This window comes from Helianthus annuus, chromosome 14, assembly GCF_002127325.2.
Source record: "Helianthus annuus cultivar XRQ/B chromosome 14, HanXRQr2.0-SUNRISE, whole genome shotgun sequence".
NCBI lineage: Eukaryota > Viridiplantae > Streptophyta > Magnoliopsida > Asterales > Asteraceae > Helianthus > Helianthus annuus.
In genome coordinates this window covers 68,155,472-68,176,857 of record NC_035446.2, presented here as the reverse complement: position 1 = coordinate 68,176,857, position 21,386 = coordinate 68,155,472, and the positions used below count along the sequence as shown (strand labels likewise).

At 36.2% G+C, this 21,386-nt stretch overlaps 1 pseudogene; it reads left to right on the top strand.

Moving 5' to 3' along the window:
* The first annotated feature begins 19,766 nt into the window (after window positions 1–19,766).
* Window positions 19,767–20,997, top strand: LOC118486326 (annotated as a pseudogene).
* The last annotated feature ends 389 nt before the right edge of the window (window positions 20,998–21,386 follow it).

Genomic DNA, 21,386 nt, shown 5'->3' with positions numbered 1-21,386 from the left:
ACGGCCCAACAATCATAATGGCCCAACTACAATGTGAAACTCAAGATAGTGTGTGACAACAGTGAAGTGTGCGGCCATAGTTTCAAAGTCATGTAAATTTACTCAGTTATAATTTACCCAATACCTAAACATGTGTTCATAGTTTCTTTTTTTCAAATAGTTATGCACATTAACAGATAATCATGGCCCCTCTAACTTCTGGTTCGGCCAGTAAGCAACATGTATTTCAACATTGGTTTGACTTATATTGTAACACCCCGTCCCGGAACGGGCCGGCGTGTCACTATAACAGTAGTCAGATCAAAAACATAATTCCATTTATACTTAAATGTATTACAAGGCTTTACAGCTTAATGAAGGATATCTAATCCATTATAATTATTTCTACCGTCTTTTCTAAACACTCGAGCACTCTTCCATTTTCTGTCCCAGCTTGTCTTGATAACCTGACGTAAAGAAGAAAACAACAACAACAAAACGTACGTCTGAGCAAAATTTCGAAAGTTTTGCCCAGTGTGCGGATAGAGGAAAACAAAAGCTTTTTTTATTTTGATAACCGGATGGAACTTGACGATGCAAATAACTTAATTTCATAATCATATCTTATGGATGTACCCATGAGCAAACTTAAAACGTGACAATACACAGGTAGCTACTCCTGCATAATTATCACATGAGATGGCGAATTGGCATACCCGTTATCCACCTCCTTATACTTATACTTAAATCCTAGGATCGATCCATACGCCTCCTAATAGCCTTATGTACCACACTTGTACTTAAGAGACGCCGTGAACTGATCTCTCCGTCACGGATGGAGCACATGATGTTGATGCCACAACAACATGCTCGTGGGACACTCCACGAGAAGCGATACTCAGGGTATCAGAGTACAAATGGTCTTATTCACATAACTTATAAAACTTATTTTCAGAACAGAACGGAACATATATTGGAACATGCGATAATGAGTACAACTCAACAGAAAAACTATCGCATGACATGAAACTAAATGATTAGAATAGGAATCGAACGGTCTGTCAAATGAATCGATAATCAAAGCCGTGAGGAGTTTTAAAAACAAGACATAGTAATTTAAAACAATTTGACTTGAGTAACATAATACTTATATATCATATTAAACTTGTAACTTTATAACTTATAAGTCTTAAGATATTTAACTTGTAATTTGTAAAATACGAATCTTTGGCGAGATTGAAAATATAAGAGTGGAACCAGTCATCAAGGTATGGTTATCAATCCTATCTTGACGATTTCGTCCCCAAAATGTGGTTTATTAAACGAAACAAGATAAAACCTTGACTCGTTAATAAGGAACCACTAGAGTAGGAAATGAAACTTGTATAAAATAAACCATTTTCTAAATAACTGATGTAAAACAAAACCTTTTCAAAACGTTTGTAACTTTCAACACATATTTCATAACTAAATCTTAATACGGAATCTATAACTTATTTCATAACTTAATCTTAATACGGAATCTATAACTTATTTCATAACTTAATCTTAATACGGAATCTATAACTTATTTCATAACTTAATCTTAATATGGAAACTTAAATTCAGGAACGACATCAATCAAAAGAAAGGGATTCTATCCGTACCCAACGGACATAAATCGACAGAAAGGGTTATTATAAAAACGACATAAATCGAAATAAGGGATTCTTATAAAAACGACATAAATCGAAAGAAAGGATTCTACCCGTACGATATATCAGAATTGACAGAAATCGAAAGAAAGGAATCTACCCGTACGGAATTTATAACTTAATCTTAATATGGAATTTATAATCAAGAATGACATACTTGTATCAAAACGACATAAATTGAAAGAAAGGATTCTACCCGTACCCAACGGACATAAATCGATAGAAAGGAATTCTATCCATCCAGAACTTATAACTTATAACTTAATCTTAATACGGAATTCTTATATTCAAACGATATAAATCGAAAGAAGGGATCTTTTATAAAAACAACATAGATCGAAAGGAAGGAACCTATCCGTACCTTAAAATTTCCAAGTGATGCTACCTTGTTTCCAATTGTAGATTCATACGGACAGAGTTTAGCTTACTGATTATCCTCTTAACCTAATTTGCACACAACTAGGTAATTAACTAATACAGCTTTTACGATAACTCATGAGATTAAACCTTCACAACAATTAACAAGTGCAATACTTCAACTCATTTATCGAATTATCGACAAACGACAAAGTATAATACTTAATAATTCGATCGGATTCACAACGAATAACAGAGCATAGTCCGAATTCGAACAGCACTCAAATATTCAAGTCGAAATCACGATGAACAATAAAGTATAAGCTCAATTTTGAGCAGCACTCGGACAATCGTCGGATAGTTATAATCGATCGGATGTTGAATCGTAATAGCGATCGAGTTATTACCCTGATTGCGGCAGCGATTCGAGATCGGTGTGTGTTGTTGGACTGTTTCGACGATATCTCAGCCTACAGAGAGAGTTTTCTCGTCGTTCAAGTGCCCAATTTCAAGTCCCAGACTCCTCTATTTATACCCGAAATTTGACCCTGTCGCGTAGCGCGAGGGGTACCCCTATGGTCGTCGCGCTACGCGAGGGGTAACCTATTTTCTATAGGTAGCCACGTCCCTAACTAGGCTTGCTGAGTCGACGATTCGGCCAATAGCATTTAGACAACGTTTTTATGAAGATAATCGTCAACTAGGTTTTACCCCCCCTGAGTTTTAGGGGCCCTGATCCTGATTCTGATGATTCTGAAAATTTTAGGGTTGGTGCAGAATTACTTGGGTGTCTTAATTAGGGTTTTCTAGTGGTTAATGATTTTAAATTTAGGGGCATTACAACTATTACCCCCTTAAAAGAAATTTCGTCCTCGAAATTTTTCAAATAAGAATATAACCTAATGCATAAGTAACAGAAACGAAACTTTCCTAGCAGAGTTGCTAACTTATATAACCAGAATCTCCTAATCACACATGTGTATCTGAAATTCATAACTAAGGTCATGACTATACTTGTCAATTACCTTATATATGTGCCCTAATGGTCCTTTTATAACGTATCTTAATAAAATATCTTACCGTACGAAAAGTCAATAGAGACTTACAGATACTTAGAGTGACTATTAGTACTGATATTTCCTACATAGACATCTATAAGAATAGACATAGGAGTTAAACCAAATAAGAGATCAAGTTGAATCCTATCATAGATATCTACCCATTCCTCACAGGTCTTAATTACTGTCTTCAAGTTTTCTACAGGAAAGAGCCTTTGCTCTGATACCATAGCTGTAACACCCCGTCCCGGAACGGGCCGGCGTGTCACTATAACAGTAGTCAGATCAAAAACATAATTCCATTTATACTTAAATGTATTACAAGGCTTTACAGCTTAATGAAGGATATCTAATCCATTATAATTATTTCTACCGTCTTTTCTAAACACTCGAGCACTCTTCCATTTTCTGTCCCAGCTTGTCTTGATAACCTGACGTAAAGAAGAAAACAACAACAACAAAACGTACGTCTAAGCAAAATTTCGAAAGTTTTGCCCAGTGTGCGGATAGAGGAAAACAAAAGCTTATTTTATTTTGATAACCGGATGGAACTTGACGATGCAAATAACATAATTTCATAATCATATCTTACGGATATACCCATGAGCAAACTTAAAACGTGACAATACACAGGTAGCTACTCCTGCATAATTATCACATGAGATGGCGAATTGGCATACCCGTTATCCACCTCCTTATACTTATACTTAAATCCTAGGATCAATCCATACGCCTCCTAATAGCCTTATGTACCACACTTGTACTTAAGAGACGCCGTGAACTGATCTCTCCATCACGGATGGAGCACATGATGTTGATGCCACAACAACATGCTCGTGGGACACTCCACGAGAAGCGATACTCAGGGTATCAGAGTACAAATGGTCTTATTCACATAACTTATAAAACTTATTTTCAGAACAGAACGGAACATATATTGGAACATGCGATAATGAGTACAACTCAACAGAAAAACTATCGCATGACATGAAACTAAATGATTAGAATAGGAATCGAACGGTCTGTCAAATGAATCGATAATCAAAGCCGTGAGGAGTTTTAAAAACAAGACATAGTAATTTAAAACAATTTGACTTGAGTAACATAATACTTATATATCATATTAAACTTGTAACTTTATAACTTATAAGTCTTAAGATATTTAACTTGTAATTTGTAAAATACGAATCTTTGGCGAGATTGAAAATATAAGAGTGGAACCAGTCATCAAGGTATGGTTATCAATCCTATCTTGACGATTTCGTCCCCAAAATGTGGTTTATTAAACGAAACAAGATAAAACCTTGACTCGTTAATAAGGAACCACTAGAGTAGGAAATGAAACTTGTATAAAATAAACCATTTTCTAAATAACTGATGTAAAACAAAACCTTTTCAAAACGTTTGTAACTTTCAACACATGTTTCATAACTAAATCTTAATACGGAATCTATAACTTATTTCATAACTTAATCTTAATACGGAATCTATAACTTATTTCATAACTTAATCTTAATACGGAATCTATAACTTATTTCATAACTTAATCTTAATATGGAAACTTAAATTCAGGAACGACATCAATCAAAAGAAAGGGATTCTATCCGTACCCAACGGACATAAATCGACAGAAAGGGTTCTTATAAAAACGACATAAATCGAAATAAGGGATTCTTATAAAAACGACATAAATCGAAAGAAAGGATTCTACCCGTACGATATATCAGAATTGACAGAAATCGAAAGAAAGGAATCTACCCGTACGGAATTTATAACTTAATCTTAATATGGAATTTATAATCAAGAATGACATACTTGTATCAAAACGACATAAATTGAAAGAAAGGATTCTACCCGTACCCAACGGACATAAATCGATAGAAAGGAATTCTATCCATCCAGAACTTATAACTTATAACTTAATCTTAATACGGAATTCTTATATTCAAACGACATAAATCGAAAGAAGGGATCTTTTATAAAAACAACATAGATCGAAAGGAAGGAACCTATCCGTACCTTAAAATTTCCAAGTGATGCTACCTTGTTTCCAATTGTAGATTCATACGGACAGAGTTTAGCTTACTGATTATCCTCTTAACCTAATTTGCACACAACTAGGTAATTAACTAATACAGCTTTTACGATAACTCACGAGATTAAACCTTCACAACAATTAACAAGTGCAATACTTCAACTCATTTATCGAATTATCGACAAACGACAAAGTATAATACTTAATAATTCGATCGGATTCACAACGAATAACAGAGCATAGTCTGAATTCGAACAGCACTCAAATATTCAAGTCGAATCACGATGAACAATAAAGTATAAGCTCAATTTTGAGCAGCACTCGGACAATCGTCGGATAGTTATAATCGATCGGATGTTGAATCGTAATAGCGATCGAGTTATTACCCTAATTGCGGCAGCGATTCGAGATCGGTGTGTGTTGTTGGACTGTTTCGACGATATCTCAGCCTACAGAGAGAGTTTTCTCGTCGTTCAAGTGCCCAATTTCAAGTCCCAGACTCCTCTATTTATACCCGAAATTTGACCCTGTCGCGTAGCGCGAGGGGTACCCCTATGGTCGTCGCGCTACGCGAGGGGTAACCTATTTTCTATAGGTAGCCACGTCCCTAACTAGGCTTGCTGAGTCGACGATTCGGCCAATAGCATTTAGACAACGTTTTTATGAAGATAATCGTCAACTAGGTTTTACCCCCCCTGAGTTTTAGGGCCCTGATCCTGATTCTGATGATTCTGAAAATTTTAGGGTTGGTGCAGAATTACTTGGGTGTCTTAATTAGGGTTTTCTAGTGGTTAATGATTTTAAATTTAGGGGCATTACATATATTGAATTATGATTTAATAAATATCCTAGAGCACATGATATCTAGAATCTGCTTTTTACTAATCATGTAGTCATCACATAGATACCTTCAACTCTTACCCTAACATGCAAAGCCTAGCTATAAGACACGTTTCACATGGATCCACTTTCATTGATGCACCCAAGGACACCATTGATGACTCACTATTGAAACTCCAATTACTCTAACTGATCGGCTAATACATAACATGCACCTCATATTCATTTAACACTTTTTATCATGCATTCATATATTCAAGCAATAATGAGTTACCATTTAGCAATTATATTGACATCCAGATCAAGTATCGACCATATCATGCGACCCTATGCTATCAATCCATAACAGCTGGCATCATTAATATTCCTTGATCAACAGTTAAATGGTTTCTTAAATTCAATAACAAGCTCATATATTACCAGCCCAAGTCCCATAGCTATCACAATTTTCAAACAGATTTCTAACATCATCTTTTATAAAGTCATAAGCTACTACTCGGTATTCATTATAATCACATTGCACATACACAGTTCCCTCATGCGCCCCATGTATCCCGCTTGTATTACCCGGCCCACTTCAGTGAGGCCCAATCCAAACCTTGTTAACCCTTATCGAACCACTCCCCCCATACATATTAATTATTCTGATCACTAACAAGATATCATTTAATAACAACATCAGTTATGTCATCAGTAATGCATATCATAAAATTATAATTCAAGTTTATATCAACACTTAATACATATTCATGAAGTCTCTTAAATCATCACTTATTAAACATAACATTGATCGACAATTAGCACAGATTCATGAAACATCAAAATCATCATTTATCATTAAGCATATCAGTCATGCATTGGACGTAGACAAGAACAACCAGCAACCTCAGAATTATTACAAAGTAATCATACTAACCGAATACTGGATACACGTGCAAAAGACTTCGGAGGAGAGGGGGGGTAGACCTGCTGCCGTACGCAACTTGAGAGAGATAGGGTTTGTTTTGATTTTGAGTTTTATGATAACAATTACAATAAACATGCAATATCTAATAAACATTTAGAGGGGATGGTTCCTGTTGGCCGACATGGGCTCAAGCCCATGTAATTGGACTATTACAATAAATACAAGGGTAATTAGTTATCACAGTGGGCCGCTTTTAGGCTAACTAGATTCTATTGGGTTACGAGGGTTTAGGGTGCGGCTCATTCGAACAAATAACACTAATGATATGGCCCAATACAATTGCAGCCCAAAAACATAGTTATACAGTTACAAAATCGTACGAGCACAGAACGTAGTACACTTGAAAGAGGAATAACGAGGAGTTAAGATCACAAGATTAAAAGTTACGAACCTTGAGAGTTCGGGTTGTCACATCATCCCCAACTTGAAAGAAATTTCGTCCCGAAATTTAGCACGTAGTTACTGAGGAAGCTAGTTTTGTTGAGCGTTTTCGTGGGGTGTCACATCATCCCCTACTTGAAAGAATTTTCGTCCCGAAAATTGTTCTAAAACAATGGCTTGAAGTGAGTTCCGACGAACTCGATCTATAGATACCTTACAACGCTTGGGGGGGGCTAATCTTGTGATCGGTGGAAATCATGGTATGGTTGTTAGCGTTTCGTTATATCAGTTGTCAATCAAAGAAACAGGGAATTAATGAGGTTCGTACGAAGAATCGAGCGAAACAGGGGTCCATTAAACATCCGAAGGATTTGACCAGCAAATTTATTGTCTAGAAATAATTTCCAGTAGTGGTGCATGGCGGCATGGCACAACAGGGAAGTTCGTTACATCGCGGTCGCGCGAGTGTATCATTTGTCCAAAACAGAGTTTGGTGGGTAAAGATTAGTGTTGCAAAACGACAAACGCGTGTAACTGTGACTGCTTCACTTCTAGCGACGATGACAGGTGAAAGTGATAAGGTTCGTCTACAGGGATGCGTGGGTATAGTTCTCCTAATCCCGTGTTCGTTCGAGCCGGTTCTGGTCTACGAGAATGTTGGCTTACAAACCGAATGTACGGAGGGTCAAATGGCGACGTCATGTCGAGATAAGCGTATGAATAGATAGAACGCATATACGATTGTCGTAGCAGGGTGATGAGAAATTAGAAAGGGGTTTGACCACCACTTGTCAGATATTTAAACAATTGTGTGTCACACAGGACGCAATAGGGCTAACAGGCAGCATGCTACTACTCTAAATAAACATACCATAAACAATACATTACGCAAAAGTGATCTAGCAGGTAAGCAATATAAACTTAAATCACATCGCCTAGAATGTTGAGTCTTGCACGTGGAGCGAAGCGTCGTTGTGGATCGTTGAGCACTGTACCGGTTATAGTCTGGTCTTAATAAAAACTTTTTCCCTTTATTAAAACCAAGTTCCCTATAACCAATGGTTCTGATACCAATCTGTCACACCCCCAAAATTCCACACGCGGAGTACCACCGCTTGGAGGCGTGACATGACCAGGATCAAGCCATCAATCATATTGAACATAGTGTATAATAATTAAAGTAATTCGTAAAACCCAATTCAATATAATCGATGTTCAAACCAAACTTTGTTTAAGTAGCGGAAGCATGTAAGTAAACCCAACTTAAGTAATAAAGTATGAAATATCATAAGTGTTTAACGAAACATTCATAATCCATGCCCACAACGACCTGCTCCTCCTTGTGCAAGCTCCATAAGTACCTAAGGTCCTGCAAGGCATGCAGCAGAGAGTCAACAACTAGTTGAGCGAGTTCACAGTAAACAGTTCAGTAATAGTAATAGTAAAGTAAGCCTTGTGTTCGTTCGTTAAGTCATGTATCGTATTAGTTCATATCGCGGCCCTCTAGGCATGTGTGCGATGATTTGGGGAAATACTCCCAAATATCCTAGACTATGTATATTTGTATCGCGGCCACCCTGGCATGTGTGCGAAGTTTTAGTATGTATAGTTCGCGGCCTTTCCCAGGCATGTGTGCGAAGACCAGTCATAATATCGCGGCCAACCCCTGGCGTGTATGCGAAGATCAGTTCAATTGGTATACTAGTCTAGCCGTATCTTATCATTTACCATCCTCACCCTGAGGACCATATCATTAGGTTCCATTAACTAAGTTTGCATGAATAAATCATCCAATCCCATTCCCACCCTGGGAATCTCATGCCTTGTAGAAAGTGTGAACTCACCTTTGGTTGCTCGGTAGATACACAAAGAGGTCAATCAAGCTGCTAGTGGTCAACCACGTCCTAACATGGTTACCATACAAGTCAGTTCCGTATACACATAAATCACCTATTTTCCGTACACATTGCACAAGTAGCGAGCAAGTAAGGTACATATCATCACCCAAGTTACAGCAAGTGTTCAAGCCATAAGTATACTTAAGTTACAAGTTCGCATTTCACAATGATTCATATCAAGCAGTTTGGTTTTCATTCAAGCAAGCATGCATGTTCACGCACTCGTGACAACTTAATAGTCAGTACATTGATCATTCAAGTGTGCGACTACGTTCCTAGTCTGCGGTTTACTGAGCAAACGGACCCAACCATGAAGTGTACGGTCCGTAGATTACCCAGTCCTTTATTATCCGAAGGGAATGTGCGACTCATTAGAGTGGGGCAGCCCACATCGAGTGTGCAGCTACTGGCTTGCACGGCCCAACAATCATAATGGCCCAACTACAATGTGAAACTCAAGATAGTGTGTGACAACAGTGAAGTGTGCGGCCATAGTTTCAAAGTCATGTAAATTTACTCAGTTATAATTTACCCAATACCTAAACATGTGTTCATAGTTTCTTTTTTTCAAATAGTTATGCACATTAACAGATAATCATGGCCCCTCTAACTTCTGGTTCGGCCAGTAAGCAACATGTATTTCAACATTGGTTTGACTTATATTGAATTATGATTTAATAAATATCCTAGAGCACATGATATCTAGAATCTGCTTTTTACTAATCATGTAGTCATCACATAGATACCTTCAACTCTTACCCTAACATGCAAAGCCTAGCTATAAGACATGTTTCACATGGATCCACTTTCATTGATGCACCCAAGGACACCATTGATGACTCACTATTGAAACTCCAATTACTCTAACTGATCGGCTAATACATAACATGCACCTCATATTCATTTAACACTTTTTATCATGCATTCATATATTCAAGCAATAATGAGTTACCATTTAGCAATTATATTGACATCCAGATCAAGTATCGACCATATCATGCGACCCTATGCTATCAATCCATAACAGCTGGCATCATTAATATTCCTTGATCAACAGTTAAATGGTTTCTTAAATTCAATAACAAGCTAATATATTACCAGCCCAAGTCCCGAAGCTATCACAATTTTCAAACAGATTTCTAACATCATCTTTTATAAAGTCATAAGCTACTACTCGGTATTCATTATAATCACATTGCACATACACAGTTCCCTCATGCGCCCCATGTATCCCGCTTGTATTACCCGGCCCACTTCAGTGAGGCCCAATCCAAACCTTGTTAACCCTTATCGAACCACTCCCCCCATACATATTAATTATTCTGATCACTAACAAGATATCATTTAATAACAGCATCAGTTATGTCATCAGTAATGCATATCATAAAATTATAATTCAAGTTTATATCACCACTTAATACATATTCATGAAGTCTCTTAAATCATCACTTATTAAACATAACTTGATCGACAATTAGCACAGATTCATGAAACATCAAAATCATCATTTATCATTAAGCATATCAGTCATGCATTGGACGTAGACAAGAACAACCAGCAACCTCAAAATTATTACAAAGTAATCATACTAACCGAATACTGGATACACGTGCAAAAGACTTCGGAGGAGAAGGGGGGGTAGACCTGCTGCCGTACGCAACTTGAGAGAGATAGGGTTTGTTTTGATTTTGAGTTTTATGATAACAATTACAATAAACATGCAATATCTAATAAACATTTAGAGGGGATGGTTCCTGTTGGCCGACATGGGCTCAAGCCCATGTAATTGGACTATTACAATAAATACAAGGGTAATTAGTTATCACAGTGGGCCGCTTTTAGGCTATCTAGATTCTATTGGGTTACGAGGGTTTAGGGTGCGGCTCATTCGAACAAATAACACTAATGATATGGCCCAATACAATTGCAGCCCAAAAACGTAGTTATACAGTTACAAAATCGTACGAGCACGGAACGTAGTACACTTGAAAGAGGAATAACGAGGAGTTAAGATCACAAGATTAAAAGTTACGAACCTTGAGAGTTCGGGTTGTCACAGAGAGGGTGTCACCCGTTCGGATGGTCATCCAACTGGATGGCCATCCGTTAGGATGGCACGTGTCGTCCGACGGATTTCACTTAACAGTTAACGCGTCATTCCCATATTTGTCTAGACACACAAATACATACATATACAAAAACACACAAACATGACAAAAAACATCAGACTCGATGCAGACGGAAGCTACAGACATATGCACTAACAAAGGAGCTCTTAGGACTAAAGTTTAGGAGGGTGTTGGATTGTGATGCGAAGCAGTATAAGGAAATCATGTTAGAGTCTCATTCTACATTTGACTACAAGCAGGGAAGTTTTAATGAAAAGGGTGCAGTGTTTTTTGCTTTGGGTAGGAGGTCGTATGAGATGATGTTTCATGAGTTTGCGGTGGCTACGCAATTCTACACACAGGAGGAGTTTCGAACCCCCGAGTTTCTTACTTGTCTACAAGGCATGTTTAAGAAGAAGCGTAGGTATAGTGTTCAGGCGGGTGAGTTAGCTAGTCTTTGGCGCACTATTTCGAGAGTGTCGTATTCTACCGGGGCAGTTGCGAGTGATATTACCGATCCGGTTCTTCAATACATTCACAAAATTCTCGCAGCGGCTTTGGTTGGTAGAGGTCAAGGGGCTAACAAGGTAAATCAAGTGAGTTTGTTTTGTTTGATGTGTATGGTGGAGCAGAGGCCAGCCAACTTGGCTACTGTGTTTGCATTGTCGATGAAGAGGTTGTGGAGAGGTGGAGCAGGTGCCCGTATTTACTGTGGGTCGTTGGTGACATGGTTAGCTGAGAGCTTAGGGTGTTTCAGAGGTACCCGGCTGATAGGATGCGAGAGGGGCCAGACCTGTGCCTTATGAGTGTTAGGGATTTGCAGTCAACTGGTATAATATCATACAATGACCCGATTGAGTGGGAGCCTATACGCGAGGGGCCACAGGTTCAGCCTCCGTCTGGTTCAGGTGTTGCGGAGGCTATGCAGGGTGTTGTTGCTACCAGTTATCAGAGGCCCCGTATTCGTCAGGACATTCCCGCTAGGCAGTACCACTAGCGCAGCCACGACCCGATCCACTTACCTTGGACTCGTTATATGATTCTATGCAGGGGAGTCGGATGACGAGGAGTAGTGCGAGGATGCAGCAGTGCTGATGGATCATCTCTTTTGTTTTTTATCTTTTATGTTGTTTTGATCCTCGTCTTTTGGTCTGTACTGATATACTTAAACAGGTTGGTTGGGTTTTTTGGGGTTGGTTGATGTTTGGTTTGTGGATGGTTGAAACTAACACTTATTATCATATATATTATCTTTTGCTAATGTTTGGTGATGATATTTATTAGGTTGATATTTGTTGCCGATTTTGTTCGCGTGTCTGAGTTTAGGAATTATTTGTTGAGCGCGTTCAGATTGGAGGGCATATGTTGAATTGACTGGCACTTTGACAGTCTCGCATATTCAACTAAGTCGTTTCACTTATATATTTTGTATTTATCTATTTTGTTTTTAAGTTTTTTAGTGTTTAGTTCTATTTTTAGGTAGTTAGTTTGAGTCGTATTCTCCTTCTTGCATTAGGGACAATGCAATCTTTAAGTGTGGGGATGGGGTACATGTACGTAGTAGTAGTAGTCGAATCATAAAATTTCAAAAATACAAAAAAATCCAAAAAAATTGAAAAATCAGAAAATACCTTTCGAATAAAGAAGTTTGCAAAATTAATATGGAAAATGATAGAAAAGATGGGTTTTTATTCGGGTTCAAATAATGATAATACGAGATTAAAAGAGTCGAGCTTGTGTCTAGTTTGGGATATGTGGATAGGCCCGATTTGGTTTTAGGCCCCTTTGATTTAATATTACCTTAATTGTCAGTCTACTAGTGGGTGCTCATATGGGAAAAATGGGAAATTGAAACCGCCAATAAGAGTATAAAGAATGTCTTTATAAGCTAAAATCGTTAGAATTTTTTATCATAAAAAGGAAAGAAAAAAATAGAATAAATGTGCTAGAAACTAAAGAAAAGTAGCGCAGGCCTATGTAATCTTGGTTGGGGATAGTGACTCTGACCCGTAATGCCTCTAGGATGTGTGAAATCAAAATTGCAATAAAATTACCGACGCCTATTGTAATCTCTCTCGGCGATGGTGACTCTGATTGGGAATGCCTCTGGGTTAGGTAAAGCAACGTCTAAGCTCAAAAGAAAAGAATGAAAAAGAAAAAAAATGAGAAAAAAGGTTTGGTTTTAAATTCTCTTGATTTTGGTATAAAACGGTTAGGAATTGGTCCAGTGATCGTTCCTTTTGTTCTATAAGTTTGGGGGGATTAGGTGGACCGTGGCTTCTAGCGTGAGACCCTAGGTAGATTGACCGCACTCGAACTAAATTTGCATGATGAGGGGCTTAGAACCGGGTTTGGGTTTAAAGGGACAAGCATATTTGCAATCGCGGCTAACGCAAGTTTTGACGTTAATAAGTATAAATAGCTTTTGATCCGAGTGTTTATCCAGTTTTTTTTTTTCTCTTTACTTACGTTATTTAATGTTTTTTAGTTTTATAAATAGTACTTATATTATGTTTAATTATATGTTTTCTTGTTAAAAGTTCAAATTTGATTTTTTCTTGCTTTGTTTTTATAAATCACTAGTACATTGTATATAAAAATTAGTTTATATATAGTAATAAAGTATGTTTAAGTTTTAACTTTGTTGTAATAAGTTTTTAGTGAAATATAAAATTTCATAGCATCTCGTTAAGCCTTAAACCTTTGTTTTATAAATCTTTGTTCAGTATACATAAAGTTCTCAAATATATATTAGTGAACTGAATATTAAATCAATTTTATAGAGTTACTATTTACCAACAAATGATTCTCATGAATGAAGTATGAAGAGCTTGATAGACAAGAACCGTTCGCATTCATCTTTTCTTTGTCATCATAACCGCGCTCTATTATTTCATTTATTGATGATAATCATATTTATAAATCTGTCATCGTTATTCAATAACAGTTAGATGTTATTTATATTTTTATTAACATATAGATGTTATTTATATTTACATTTACATATAGGTGTATAAATATAGATTTAGGTAACCCTTTAGAATTACCCGTCTAAAATTTATCTAAAAGAGATAAATTTTGGATTGTCCCATTTTGGGACTGCTTTTTGAATATTCTATCTTATTTAGGATATGTATACATTTTAACGAAACGTCATTTAAGAAAAGATCGGTTGGTATTCCCTCTACTCCTATGGGTTTCCGGTTTTATGCATACTTGGGGAGTTAAGGGGAAATGCCGCCATTTTTTCTTAAATGTCGTCTTGTTAAAATGTATACTTATGAGATGGAATATTCAAAAAGTGGGTTAGGTTTCACCGCCTTAGATCATTGATTTACATCTTACGCATACGCTCACATCATTATTTCTTTATTTATTTTAATTTTCAGATGGAGGATGGTGAAGATTGGATGTACCACAGAAGTCGTACGGATGCAATATATATTATGGGTGTTCAAAGTTTTCTTAAGGCCGCCGAAGCTCATGGGGTGAATATAGGAGATCGATTGATATTTGTCCATGTGCATCGTGTACAAATTTAAAAAAAAAATGACATTAAAGAAATAAACTTTTATTTATTCAGATATGGTTTTATGCCTGGATATACTTGTTGGTCAAAGCATGGGGAATCACTTGCTAACCGTAATACATCGTCTTTCAATATAGACAATGAGAAAAAGGATAATAATGAAGAATATATTGATCATGAAAATGCCACTTTAAATGATGACAATAACAATTTTAATGACATGTACAATGATTTAGAGACTAATATTGGTGATGATGAGCATGAAAAATTAAGAAAATTACTTGAAGATGAGGAAAAACCATTATATGTTGGTTGTAAGAGTTTCACAGATCTATTGGTGTTATTAAATGACATGCTTCCAGAAGGCAATGAGTTACCACTTTGGTTATACCAAGCAAAAAAAAAATGATGTGCCCGATGGGATTAGAAGTTGAAAGAATACATGCATGTCCAAAAAATTGTATGTTGTATAGAAGTGAATTCAAAAATGATCATACGTGTTTTAACTGTGGCGCGTCAAGGTATAAGTGTAAAAGCGAAACAGATGAAGTTGACGATGATGTGACGAAAAGTGGACCACCGGCTAAAGTGTTGTGGTATCTTCCTATTATATCAAGACTGAAACGATTATTTGCAAATGAGAAAGAATCAAAATTATTGCGTTGTCATTCAGATGACCGTATAAATGATGGAAAATTAAGACATGTGGCAGATTCACCTCAGTGGAGAACTATTGATTATATGTATCCTGAATTTGGTAACGAGATCAGAAACATACGGTTTGGGCTTAGCTCGGACGGGATAAACCCTTTTGGAAACATGAGTAGTTGTCATAGTACGTGGCTGGTCCTTCTTTGCATCTAGAACCTTCCACCGTGGTTATGCATGAAAAAAAATACATAATGATGTCGTTGTTGATTCAAGGTCCGAAACAACCTGGTAATGTCATTGATGTTTATTTGTCTCCATTGATAGATGACCTTAAAACTCTATGGAGCCCAGGTGTTAATGTGTATGATTCTTATAAGAAAGAATATTTTGATTTGCATGCCATGATATTTTGCACTATCAGTGATTTTCCAGCATATGGTAATTTGTTAGGATATAGTACGAAAGGTAGACTCGCTTGTCCTAGTTGTAAAGATGAGACAAGTTCGACATGGTTAAGTAATTGTAGAAAAACCGTGTACATGGGACATCGAAGATTCCTTCCGGAAAATCACAATTACCGGAACAGAACAGTGGAGTTTGATGAAATTGAGCATGGAAAAGTAAGGGAAGAATTTGATGCATTTTCACGAGTAAGAAATTTAAATGTGGTGTTGGGGAAAAAACCTCAGGGGAAAAAACAAAGGGGAAAATAACATCAATGTGTATTTGTTTATTTAAATATTGTATGGTTTTGCAGAATTTATCCCGTTGTGAATTATTATGGTGGTTCGGTGAGATGAGTGCCGATTTACCTATAGCCTACGGTCTTGTATATCCTAGTTCTGATCCATACTTGGATGACGACCTTCACATGCATGAGTATTGCATGAAGGTACAAGTCGATCATGTTCTTCCGGCATATTTATGGGTATTTCGGTCCCTGACGAGACTTTTATAAAAGGTAAAATGCTATTGATGAACCAAACTTTAAGAAAGTTATTCAGTGGCCAAGAAAGGCAATTAAGGTATATTTAGTTGATAAACAAATTATATATTACTTTATTTTTTATTATATTACCATTTACTATAATATTTATATTAATTGTAGATTTTGGATGCACAAACTCACCGTACATCTAAAGAATTTCAAACCTCACCTCAAACACGCATGTGTAATTTGACACCGACTGTTGATCCATATATACCAAAGGTAGTTTATATTACTTTAGTTATTATTTGTTTTATATTATAACAATGGTTTATTATTATAGATGCAGCTTTCCTCGGAAGTTCCTATTGAGTTAGGAATTAATGATTTCACCATGAATGCTGAATGCGTTCACCATGAATGCTGAATGCGTCTGAATGCCCTCAAAATCAATATGTCGAACAACAAATGGTAATCAATCATTTAATCTTAGTTGTGTGCTATATAGGATGGAGATCATTTCAGAACTCATAAAATTTTTCAGAACTTTTAGAACTGATCAAGATTAATTGATCAATGGTTTAAGTTAATAATGGGATTATTGTAATTAAAGGAATAGTGAGTGGCATTTTAATAGCTGAAAAGGGTATTTTAGGAAAAGTAAAACAAATTAGTTCCTAATTTATCTCCATCTCTCTCTAACTTAAAATTTAATAGTATCTTTAATTTTATGTTTTTAGTAGCTGAAAAGCGTATTATTGTATTTAAAGGAATTGTGAGTGACATTTTAATAGCTGAAACGGATTGTTTGATATTTTAGTTTATGAGACCTGTTGATCAAAAGTCCCAAACGGAACAACCAAAGCCGAAAAAAGCTATGGCAACACAAAACAAGTCCAAAGGCAAACGAAAACAGGTTCAAGCTAAAATGACATATCAAGAAAAACAAGCCGAAAAAGTGAAGTTACATTTGCAATTGATCGAACTAAGACCCGAATGGCATAAGAAGATGGTTGGTCGACTAGGTGGATACATCGGGAACGACTGGGCTACTACACTTCCATTTTCAGCTTCTGAGAATATGTTTCCTAGCAAAAGTGGTACCTTTATTGAGGCTATATCAATGTTAGCATTATTTATCAAAGACTGGGTTGATCTCACCATTGTGTTTTGGTTTACATTGTAAGTTGTTATCACTATAATATTGTATAGATATAACTGAATTTATTAAGTTTTATCATATACATTATTCTTGTTTTAAGGTACTTTAATAAGGAGTTAGAGGATAAAAAAACGCAACTGATGCGCCTTTTTAAATGTGAACGCAATCACAGGTGATATGTGCAAAAGAAATCCTAGAGAGGTTGAAGATCACATTTTCAGTTTTGCGACTCATCATATCAATAAAGATTTCATTCTTGCACCGCATTTGGCTGAGTAAGTTTTTTTTAGTTAACTTGCTTTTATTTTATTACTATGATTCACCTAACTATTCTATAATGCTAATTTTGTAGCGACCATTGGTTTTTGTTCATCATTGCCCAACACATAGGACATGTATATCTTTTGGATTCAACAAAGATAAAAGGCGAAAAGAATGCTTCTAACTATCGTCTTTCAAGCCTAATTCCTATCGCCTTAGGATCCGAGTTCAACTACACAATGGTGGATGTATGTGTGTTTGCTATTTCTAAATTGTTTGAATTTCGTTACTTTTAAATAATAATTTGTTAATTTATTACAGTTTAAGCAACAAAAAGGTGGATGGGAATGCGGCTACATGGTTCTCCAACATATGTTTGACTTTGTCAATTTGTATCAAAACCAATTTCCCGATGAAGTAAGTAAATATACTTGTTTATTAATTTAATACTTAATTGTTTATTTTTTTTAAACTTAGAAGGTTTAGATGTATATAACATGTAAATATATATATAGCTTTATTGCTGATGTTGGTATCGATTTTTCTCTTTGCCTTTAGATTTATTGTATAATATTTGTAATAACTCTTTCTATCTACTTTTATTTTAGATGTGGCACGACACGAGAGAGGCTATGGATAATGAAATAGATGTTTTGTTGATGAAGTTGATGCCGAAGTTTTTTAGCGAGTTAGGTATTTCGTTAGTTTAGCTTATGTAGTTTATTTATACGATTTAACGTAGTTTGTTATGCATTCACAAATGATTGTAATTTGACGGGTTTATTTCCGAATCGGATGTCTATGGGTTTATTTTGGATTTGAATGTGTATTGTTTTGGTTTGATTTGAAAATGTTCGATTTGTGTATATAAGGTTGATGTATTTCTGGAAAACCTTTTAAATGTTTTTATGTTTTTTTTTCCAGCAAATGTATTTCTAGAAAACATGTAAATGTTTTTTTCCATAAGACCGTGTTACAAATATTTGTTTTAATAAATGTTTTGATATTAAAAGACGGGGTTCACCATGTTTAAGCCGGTGTTCAAACTGAACACCGTCTAATAAGACTTGATTTTAAACTAGTGTAGTTTAAGACGGTGTTGAAATCACCGTCTTAAAATCCATATCACCCCGTCTAAAGCTCTGTTTTGTAGTACTATATATTATTGCTGCCCCAGTGAGGCTGCCACATGACAAGATCCGCCTCTTTATACCACTTTGAGATTCTAGAAGTTAAATTCGTTTATGAGAAACCGGTTCGGTTTGGAACCGATTCTCGTAGTTTTTTTTTAATTATTTTTATACTTTATTAGTTAAACCTACTTAATTAGTGTTTATTGTGAAATTTTTCAGGAACCAAATGATAACTTGTAATATACGCAAACATAGATGGGCATCAACAACACTGATATTGATCATGCATTTTAGCAAATCCAAATCCGATCTGCCATAATATATATACCGTTTGATGCACGTTGAATTACTATTAATTAATAATCTATTTATCGAAGTCATAAAGCATGGTTTAGCGTGTTCCATTTGGTGACCCCCATGTATATTAATTATAAGGTTTTGAATTCAGATTTGTAGTAACACGTTATATATAAAAAGGTAATGGCATTGAACATGTGAGCTAAAAGACCTTTTTTAATTAAAAGCAGACAAGGGGGGAGAAAGTAATACATCCTCTGTGAATAATTTACTAGATGGTAGGTACCAGTGTTTGCATATAAATGCACAGGACCTTATGCCTTCTTCCACATCAAGACACAGCTAATTTAGATCAAAAGAAGGGCTGAAAAGGTATGACTAATTTGCCAAATTCATGTTATACGTATGTTAAGTTCTGAATCTCTCTCTCTCTCTCTCTCTCTCTCTCTCTCTCTCTCTCTCTCTCTCTCTCTTTGATACAATACAGTATGGCAGGAGTACTACAAAACGTGAACATCAAGAAAAGAGCGGGATTTATTCCGGTAGGACTTTGGGGAAGACAAAGCGGAGATCCTCAGAATGAGTGGTCTTTTGAACTTGATCAAGGCTAGAGGCTGAAAAAGATAACCATTGATCATGGTGATGATGTGATATACTCTCTCATGTTCACCACTGAAGCTGCTGGAGGTGTAGTGAACACTTCTAACAAATTTGGTGGTTGGAATGGTGAACAAACAGTTTCGGAGGTGAATGCATATATCTTACATTAATCAACGCGCACACACACCACTTTAAGAAACGTAATAATATACCTTCTTGTTGGCACAGGTGACGCTTGACTCGGACGAGGAAATAGTTGGAATTAAAGGAAGCGTTGGTACTAAAGCTCCATATACAATAATTTCTTCACTCTCTTTTGTAACGAACAAGACCACCCATGGACCTTTTGGTGGAGCAACCAGTTCTGAATTTTCCTTACCTTGGGTTAGTCGGGTTTTACGGCCTTGCTGGCTATTATATTGATGGCATTGGTGTCTATTTGAGACAAATCTTGAAGATCGGAACATGGGGAAAAACTCTTCCTGCAGGTCCGCAAAATAATTGGTCTTTCAAACTTGAGCCAACTTATCACTTGACGAAGATAACCATCGATCATGGCGATCTCATATACTCTCTGATGTTCACCGCACAATACGGAGACTTAACATACACTTCTGAAAAAATGGGTGGTTGGAATGGTGGAGAAAAGGTTTCTGAGGTAAAAAGTTGCCGACTTAAACAAGTTAACACAAACGATGCATGCATCATAATGTTTTTAAATCTAATCTTTCATAATTGATCAGATTACATTCCAAGGGGACGAAGAAATTAATGGCATTAGTGGGACAATTGCATTGTCAAGGGGAACTTATGCGGGTCTCACAATAGTTTCGTCAATATCATTCATGACCAATAAAAAAACCCATGGGCCATTTGGTGACGTAAGAGGGACGCCTTTTACAGTACCATGGAATGCGGGTTCATTCGCTGGATTCTACGGCCTTGCGGGTTATTATATTGATAGCATTGGTGTTTATTTGAAGGCTACAAACTGGGTCAAGTTGTGCTGAGTAACCTGGGATTGCAACTCTTTAGCCATTTGTTCAGAAAATAAAATAAATAAAGTTTGTTATGTCTTTTGTATTTACCAATATGTTTCCCTTTATCGTTTTCTGTTTAAGTTGTGATGAATAAAAGTAAGACTTGTTCCAGCATTTGGCAAGTGTATCTGTTCTTAAACCCTGATATTCCAACATAAACAACTATGATAGGGACCCTGATCTCTCATCTCATCTTTTCTTAATATTAACTTATGTCTCACACTAGGTTTAGATAACTCCTTGTATCGCATGGTTTATTGGTTTTTCACGTTTTGATCCCAGTCACCTGAAAGCAGGTATAATTCTACTTGATATCAATGATAAATATTGAGTATCACAATATATATCTAGAGACCTATGAATGTATGATAATGATAAATAACCAAAATAGGCTTGATGTCTTGGATCACATCGAAATAGGGAAGCAATACAACGAAATAGACCATGTCTATTTCGATATTCTCCCGT